Genomic DNA, 8156 nt, shown 5'->3' with positions numbered 1-8156 from the left:
ATTAAAACATGGAGAATCATGGCCCAGCCAAGTTGACACACAATCTTAACCATCACAGTGCAGTTTTTCAAACTTTCTGCTGTATCATTGACTCGAGGTTGTTGCGTTAAATTGAAACATGGTACCTGTGGACTTGCTAATAATTTTGGAGGGTGCCACAACCTGACATGTATAACCCATTTAAAGGAAATATTAGGATTTACAATAGAATTGGGTACAGAGCTTTAGTTAAACACAGGCATAGCTAAAGGGTCTGAATTAGTATGTCCAGATTTTGGTATTTGATGGCAAATCTCACAATAAGTCAGATTACTGGTACTAAATACTGACTGAGATAATCTGACAAAGGTGTTATCATGCCAGGCATCAGTAAGAGCCATGATATACAGTAAGAAAATACCTAAGAAAAGCTTCACATTGTAAGAATACTAACTGAAAAGTAATACAATAAGAAAAGTATCATAAAAATAATAGCTAAGATAAAGAAAACTCCTCCTTCAGTTACTTGCATGGAAGAAAAGAGGATATTAAAACAAGGGATAATAACAACAAAGTGTAGTGCTGCAGTCAGTTGAAGGATAGCTATAAATATGAAGGAAATCACAAAAATGTCAATAGTTTGCATGAAAGTTTTTACCAGTAAATAAACTCATGCTTGTAAAATAAGACAATCACAAAAACAAAGTTCGGTAATTTCAAAATCTTGCATAACGTCCTTTTCTGTGATCTTGGGAGGAGTTGTCTACTTCCGATGTCATCTGTTTCTGTCCACGAGGGCATTTGAACTTCAGTTTAAGTCCTTCTGTAGGTTTAACAGTCTAGACAGGGGCATTAGGCTTCTTTAACAAGACAGTTGGATCCAAGTTTTAACACTCTGTAATTTAGCAGCACAAGTGTTAGTGAGAAGGACAAAATATAGTCCCCTCCAAAGAGGCTTCACGGAATCTTTTAATGGATACCTCTTCCAATGTACATAATCGCCTGTTTCAATAACAGGTGATTTTTGTATTTCTAAATTTGAGCTGTTAAAGTCTCTCTGACTTGTGAAAGGTGCTCTTTAGAGTACTGAATCAAACATTGACAATATTTCAGTAATTCAGGTTGAACTAAATTAGAATCAAAGTAGGTTGAGAAATAAGGAAGGGCCATAGGCCTTCCAGTAATAATTTCATGTGGGGTTAATTTATGTGGCCCGAATGGAGTGAACCTCAAATTTAGAAGGACTAAGGGGAGGGCCTCAATCCAAGATAAACTCAGGGATTCAGAAATTTGGCCACTGGATTATTATTATACCATTATTTCTTTCTACTAGCCTAGAAGATTGTGGATTATAAGGGCAATGAAGTCTTTGATAAATAGGAAAAATCTTATATATTTATTTAATTACTTGTCCAGTAAAATGAATCTCCCTGCACTGCAAAGAATTGTTGATGCTCCCCAACTGGTGATTGCATTTTCACAAGTTTCTTAGGTACAAAAGTCACAGTGGCATGGTGCTAGGAAACGCTCTACCTAATGTGAAAATCTGCAAATCATCACTAATACGTATTTATAATCCTTTGAAGGTGGGAGCTGGATAAAATCTAATTACCATTCAAGCATAAGTCCTGAAGGTAATGAGTATTTCCCACGTGAAACTTTAAAAGGTTTGCCTGGATTATATTGGGAATAAATAGAACAATGAGAGGAACATGCTTGGGAGCCTCAAAAAATTGTCTCCATCAGTATTTCTTCAAAATTTCAATCATTTTATCTCATCCTAAATGGGCTCTCTCATGGAGAGCTTTCAACATGGGGACATGAAATATTTAGGTAACACAAGCTTCTGATCAAGCCCTAGCCATAATTTGGTTATGATGTCCTGATAATAATTTGCTTTCTTCCATTTTTCAATATCCTCAGTGTTAACTAATTGTTTTATTTTTATTAATTTTTCTAAAGTTAATTTTCTAAGGTTGGTATTATTTATGAACAAATCAGGATAATCTTTTTCTGTTTTTATTGGGACTAAGATAACTCGAAGGGTGGCTTGTTTGACTGCTTTATCAGCAATTGTTCCTTCTTATCTCTGCAGTCTGAGGGGCTCCTTTAGGCTGATGAGTCTGTATTTTTATTACAGCAATTTCAGAGGACAGTAATAAAGCATATAAAAGGTCTGCTAGTAAACCTCTATTTTTTATGGCAGTTCCTCTCTGTTTCCGTAACATGCCAAAATCAGGAGTCATTGTGAAGGCATAATTAGAATCCATGTAAACATTCAAGGACCTTCCTTTAGCAAGTTTGCAGGCTCTAGTAAGAGCAATTAATTCAGACTGTTGGGCTGAAGTAGCTTCGAGAAGGGTTTGACTTTCAAGAACCACAGTAGATGTTGTGATGGCATATCCAGCCTAATAGCGAAAGGTAGTAACATCCGGTTACAAATAGAAGCCATCAACAAAAAGAACTAAATCAAGATTAGCAAAAAGAGTTTCACATAAATCTTTTTGGAAAATAAAAGTTGTTTAGTTAAATAAGTAATCAGGTGTTGAGTGATCCTTATTGTCAATTCCTGGAAGGAGAGTGGCAGGATTTAAACAAGCCACAGAATGTAGTATAACATTAGGTGCAGCCAGGAGGAGCACTTCATAGGAAATGAGTCGACTGGTAGAAAAACGTTGGGTCAAAGCAGAATTAAGTATAGCAGATACTTCATAGGGAACATAAACACTTGCAAAATTTTCCAGCACTATTTCAGTAGTGCTTTCAACTAGTTTAGATGTGGCAGAAACTGCCCTGAGGCAGGGAGGGTACCCTTTGGCTACAGGGTCAAGCTGCAGACTATAATAGCCTATTGGCCTGTGATGTTCTCCATGCTTCTGGGTTAAAACACCTAAAGCATTTTCAGAAGATTTATGTACAAACAAGGGAAAATCTAGGTGATAGTTAAGAAAGCCTAGGGAAGGTGTGTTTGCTAGAACTTCCTTTACTTTAGTTTCAGCTTCCTGATCCTCTGGTGCAGTTTGGAAAGAATCTGATTTGGAGGCTTTCAAATATTTCTATAAGGGTTGGGATAACAAGGAAAAATTAGGAATCCATGTTCTACAGTAGCTGCAAAGCCCCAGAAACCCACTTACCTGTGTCTTAGTTTTGGCAATAGGAAAAGCAGAAATAGATTCCTGCAGAAATGCCTTCTGCAGAGGTCAAATAACCTAAATACCTAACAGAAGGCTGGGATAATTGTAGTTTTTCTCTAGAAACTTTATGCCGTCTGGCAGCTAAATGTTTTAACAAGATTACATGATCGTCAATTTAAATTTGGTGGGAGGTGGAACATACCAATAAATCACCAAAGTACTGTAGTAATTTGGATTCATTTTTGTCTTAGCTGGGTTCTCTAGAGAAGCAAAACCTGTGAAGCGTGTATACGTGTGTATACATATACATGTATATATAAAGAGAGAAAGAGAGAGAGATTCATATCAAGGAAATGATTCACACAGTTGCAGAGGCTGTAAAGTCCCAAGTCTGTGGGTCAGGCTCATGTAACTCAGGGGTGGTGAACACAAGATCTACAGGTCAGACAACAGGCCTCTAGCTCACAGGCTGTGGAGACCGCTGAATCCCAAGATTGGCAGATAAAACAGCAGGCTGCTTACACACAGGCTGACGAGGCTGATGAATCCCAAGATCAGCAGGCAAGATGGCAGGCTGCTGGCTCACAGGCTGCAGAGGCTGACAATTCCCAATATTGGCAGATAAGCTGCTAGTTCAAGTTCCAAGAACCGGAGGTCAGATGCAGGATCCAGAACAAGCAAAAGCCCACAAGCTTACCAGAAAGTCCACATATATTGGATGCAGGCCTCACCTCCAAGGAAATTCCCTTTCAACTGATTGGCTGCTCATAGCAGATCTCATCATGGAGGTGATTACATTATACCAGATCTCATTATGGAGAGGATTGCATCATTACATAGCTGCCAAACTACATAACAGCTGCCAAACCAGTGAGAATCATGGCCCGGCCAAGTTAACACGCAACCTTAACATTGCAATTTTTAAATAGCAGAGGTTGAAAATTGGCCTGACATATTTGAGAAAAGTAAGTGGAAGCTTCAGTGAAACCTTGGGGCATTACAGTCCAGGTAAATTGTTGGTTGTCCCAAGTGAAAGCAAACAAATATTGACTCTTAGGGTGGACAGGAATACTAAAGAAAGCACTACAAAGATTAATTTCAGTAAGATGTGTAGCATCCAGAGGAACATCAGGAAGGGATAAGTGAGGATTTGGGACTACTGGAAATCTAGGTATAAAGATGCAGTTAAAAAAAACAGACCAAACCCACTGCCGTCTAGTTGATTCTGACTCATAGCGACCCTGTAGGACAGAGTAGAACTGCCCCAGAGTGGTTCCAAGACTGTAAATCTTTACGGAAGCAGACTGCCACATCTTTCTCCCATCAAGTGGCTAGTGGATTTGAACTGCTGACCTTAACTGAGCCCTTAACCACTGCACCACCAGGGCTAGCCCTTAAATCCTGTACAGACTTCCAGCATTGGTTATTTGATTTCTTAACAGGGAGTACAGGGGTGTTACAAGGGCTGGTGCAGGGAACAATTAATCCTTTAGAAAGGAAGTCCTGAATAATTGGGGCTAATCTTTGTTTAGTTTCTCATTTAAGGGGGTATTGAGAGAGTCTTGGTAAGGGCTTAGAGGTTTCTACCTGAATTTTAATGGTTTCTGCTGATAAAACTCATCCCACATCAGTAGATCTGGTGGCTCGTGAGGAATTATTTTAGGAATTAATGAAAAAAAGTCAGAGGAAAATGGCTTAGAAGCGGTTAACTTGTCTTGGTGCATGACTGATGCTTACAAACAGCAAGCAGCTTCTTACCTTTGAATTAGTTCTGATTCAGATCCCTCATTAAGGGTTTTTGCGGGATCTGGCAAGCTTAATAATATTTCTCCTTTTTCTGAAAATTGTAAATGACAGCCCCATTTAGATAAAAGCTCTCAACCCAACAAATTAACAGGAGTTTCAGGGATAAGGAAAAAGGGATGTAAATCTTCAGTAGGGTCAAGGGATATTGGAACAGGTTCTCAATGAATTAAAGTCTGTTCTTGATTTATAGCTCCTGTAACTTTGGAAGTTTTTGTACTCTGGGGCAGGGGCTTTTGTAAACATGTGGGTTAACTGCAGAGAGGGTAGCCCCAGTATTAATTAAAAATTTGCAAGGCTCTCCATTAATGTACATGGTAGTTTCTCCTTGCAGGTTAAATGTCACTACAGGAAAAGCCCCTGTTCTGTCTCTGGAGCCCCTTACATTTACCTTCAAGTGATACTGGTTTTCCATTTCAGATCAGAATGTATAGCTTTCTCTTCAAATAAGCTTATTTAACTTAAGAAATCAAGTAATTTAAATAAACAGCTATCTCATAGTGCAGATGTTAGAGAGAAGTGACAAAAATTGTGGAGGTGGTATGCAGTGGAATCTGAATACAGCAGAAATCCAAACCATGGTGTATGGATGACTGAAGTTTGGGAAGCTAAGGAATATTGTACTTAGTTTTTAAAGTAGACTTTCTAAAATTTCTCTACATACAGCTGCCATATTGTTTTGTGTTTAACAAACACCCTAAAAACTGGACCCTAAGGAAAAAAAATCCAGTTTACCTAACACCATGTAACTTTATCATGTTAAAGACCTTCTCTCTGATATTACTATCTGTGTATACCTCACTTGACACGCACACACCAAAGAATAAACATCACGAAGTTGTCCAAGACTTTATCTTGTCTTCCTTTCATCCATATGGACAATGAATACTTTTGTGGATAATAGAAAGATAAACTAGCATGTCTTATAAATGGGCTAGCTCAGATAAAATTAAAACACCAGCCCTGAGTTCAAAGCTTTTACTTAATAAAGGTTTCACTGCTTGGGAGTGCAATTAAAGTATTAAATGCATTTTATTATTTTAACAGCATATATTAAATAATAGGAATTTATTTTAAACATCTTTAAGAAATTACAGAGGCAAAAGGTCACATATTGTATGATTCTATTTGTATGAAATACTCAGAATATGTAAATCTATAGAAATGGAAAGCAGATTGGTGGTTACCCGGGGCTGAGGGAGAAAGGAACGAGGAGAAACTGCTTAATGTGTACTGGTTTTATTTTGGAGTGTGAAAAATGTTTTGGAACTAGATTGAGATAATGGTTGCACAACTTTGTAAATATACTAAATACCACTGAATTCACTTTCAAAGTGGTTAATTTGTTATGTGAATTTCACCTCAATAAATTTAAAACATACGCACACAAAAACAACCCTTTAGGAAATCATGCCTCTGAATCCCTTGGCAAGATTGACTCTTCATTTGAACTATTTTTTGGTTTGCATCTACCAATATGCAGATGTTCGGCTAATTTGCAGAAGAACCACTTTTTGAGCCTGGGTTGTGTTCAAAAACAGTAGCCTCAAGTCTAGATGTTATCATGGAAAGTAGTCTGACCTCCAAAGTCCTTTAAGTCAGATGTAAAATGTGGTAAGAAGTTAAGTTTGAAAGGGATGCTTCCTTGGGAGTTTGCCCCTGAGGAGGGCATAGTCCCTTTGAATCCATCTTCTCCGTTAAGGGGCTGATCTTTCCTGTGATGGCTGGCTCCCTCTTGGTATTCAGATCTCAGGTTTAATGGTCCAGTCTGACCACCACATCTAAAGTAGTATTTTTTTGCCAGATATTTTTTCTTCATTTTTGTTGTTGTTGTTGCTTATGTCTGTCACTAGGATGTAAGTTCTATGAGGCCGAGACCTTGCCTATTTTCACTTTTGTGTTCTTAGCTTTTAGCCAATAGTAAATGCTCATTATTTGTTGATTGAATAAATGAATTGGTTTGCTACAGGTCAGAATAATGGAATGCAATATTTTGGTATAAGGAAACTAATAGAAAACTGTGCATGTATCCCACCTGATTTTGTTGTAGATTCTATACTGAGTTCTAGAATGTTCTAGAATTTCTCATAGTTGTTGCTGGCGTGTAATCTGTAAATTCAGCATTAGGTAATAAGGAATTAAAGTTGCAGGTTTGGATTAACCCCCTTAAAATTACATCTTATTTGTTTTTTTAAAATACAGGTTGTATGTACACTTGCTACAAAATTTGAAGGTGAAACTTATATACATTGAACTGTAAGTTTTTCTTTCATCCCTGTCCCCCCAAAATCCAGTTCTCTTCCCCAGAAACAACCACAATTAATAGTTTCTTCCAGAATATTCTATGTATAAATAGTTCTGTGCATGTGTATGTGTGTGTAGTATAATTATGTATTTTTCTGTACCTTGTTTCTCTTATTTAACAATTTATCTTGGCTATCTGAATTGCCTCATTCATTTCAATAAATGAATATATTTTATACATTTATTTGCTCATTTATTCATCTTGTATTGGTAATTAAATATGCACTTAACATAGGTGCTGTTTTTATGCCCATTTTAGCAATGACAAAATGAAGGTCCTGAGAGGTTAAGTTTTTTCCGAGTCATACAGGTAGTATGTGGCAGAGCCTGGATTTGAATCCAACCTGTATCTCTCTTGCTGAGAATTTGAGATGATTCTGGTATTTTTTTTCCTTGCTACTAACATTGCTGCAGTGACCACTGTCCATGTCACCCAGTGATGAGCGTACTGGTGAATAAATTCTTAGAAATGGAACTTACTGTCCCAAGGATATTTACTTGTAAAATTTTATCAGCGTTGCCTTATCGCCTTCCTTGGAACATGTCCTCCCAGCAAAGTGTGAGAACGTCTGTTTTCTCTCATTTTACAACAGTGTGCTTTGAAAACTTTTAAAAGTTTGCCAATCTAATAGATAAAAAATGGACTCATTTGTATATAGATTTTCTCAAGCATGAGTTCGAGTTCTTGGCCGTTTTATAATTAGTCTTTTCAGTTTTGCAGTCATTTTTCTCTTAAGAGTGACGTTTATTCAACTTACAAAGTAGTTGTTATGAAGGGTTCAGAAACACATAAAAGATAATTTGCTTTCTTAAAAGCCACCTTCCTGGGAAATGTGATATAGAAGTATTTTACTTAGAGGATATGATAGACAATTTGTCAACTGTGACAATGTTTGTTATTTTGTTTCATTCTAAAAATAAAATTGTGAAATTCAT

Source organism: Trichechus manatus, unplaced genomic scaffold (genome assembly GCF_000243295.1).
Source record: "Trichechus manatus latirostris isolate Lorelei unplaced genomic scaffold, TriManLat1.0 scaffold00008, whole genome shotgun sequence".
NCBI classification, from domain to species: domain Eukaryota; kingdom Metazoa; phylum Chordata; class Mammalia; order Sirenia; family Trichechidae; genus Trichechus; species Trichechus manatus.
Note: the sequence above shows the minus strand (reverse complement) of the source record.